Source organism: Crocodylus porosus, unplaced genomic scaffold (assembly GCF_001723895.1).
Source record: "Crocodylus porosus isolate Cpor-Errol unplaced genomic scaffold, CroPor_comp1, whole genome shotgun sequence".
Lineage (NCBI taxonomy): Eukaryota > Metazoa > Chordata > Crocodylia > Crocodylidae > Crocodylus > Crocodylus porosus.
In genome coordinates, this window is record NW_017728943.1 from 9,538,160 (window position 1) to 9,539,201 (window position 1,042).

The window sequence follows — 1,042 nt, forward strand, 5'->3', positions numbered from 1 at the left end:
CCTGGACGATGGCATAGAGTGCACCCTTGGCAAGTTTGCAGATAACACCGAACTGGGTAGCGAAATATACTAGAGCAGGGATGTCCAACCTTTTCGAATGTGGGGCTGGATCATGAACTTTTTATCACCCAGTGGGCCAGCAGAAGCAGGTGCTTGCGTGGTCTGTCCAGTCCGGCTGCAGCCTGGGGGCACAGAGGTCAAGGGGTGCTGCCTGACCCCGCTGTGTCCTCCCTGCCACCTGGGCAGCCTCAAGTATGCTCCCACACCTGCACACCTGGGCTCAGCAGCCAGGGGGACATGTGGGGACTCTACAGGGGGGTGCGAGATGTGCAGGGAAACCCCCTTGCTCCTTCTCCCCCAGGGCAGTCTGAGCCCAAGCAGCAGGGGTCCCTCCCGCCCCAGGGTCCATGACTCACCACCCCCAGCACAATGTCTGTGGGCATGGGGGGAGGCAGGAGCGGTGCTGGCTTCCCACCCTGACAGCCACCGCAGCAGCGGCAGCAGCGTCTCTCATGGGCCTGGCGGCAGCATCCCTCCACACTGGCATCCGCGCCCCCTGCACCCGCCTGCCCACTGCATTACGACCTGGTCCAGCCCACGCAGCCAGCAGGGACCGGTGCAGGCTGGGGCCGGCATGCAAATGAGGGAGGGAGGGGCGGGGCTAGGAACGGAAACCCTGCAATGTGGGAAAGGGAGGAGCTGGCATGCAAATGAGGAAGGGAGGGGTGGGGCGAGGAAGGGACATAGTGAAATGAGGGAGGAGTGGAGGAGCCGCGTTGGCAACATCAAGCTGCCGTGGTGCATATGGGAACCTTGTCCCTTCCTCAGCCCTTCAGCAGCGATTAGGAAACTGCTGAGGAACTGGGGAAGGTACAAGGGGTTCCCGTTGCAGCACTGTGGGCCAAAGAAAATGGCTTGGCAGGCTGCATGGCGGCCCACATGGTAGACAAGCCTGAACTAGAGGGTAGGGCTAGGATTCAGAGTGTAGCAAAACCCCGTTTTTCTTTTTTAATACACACACACACACACACACATATATATA

At 60.3% G+C, this 1,042-nt stretch overlaps 1 long non-coding RNA gene across 1 annotated transcript in view; it reads right to left on the reverse strand.

Annotated features, from left to right (window-relative positions):
• Positions 1 to 811: 811 nt before the first annotated feature.
• The window catches only part of LOC109319131, a 21,710-nt gene continuing 21,479 nt past the window's right edge, over positions 812 to 1,042 (reverse strand). Inside the window, exon 3 of the long non-coding RNA XR_002103372.1 lies at positions 812 to 823. This is a non-coding gene — a long non-coding RNA (uncharacterized LOC109319131). The remainder of the gene's footprint in view (positions 824 to 1,042) is intronic.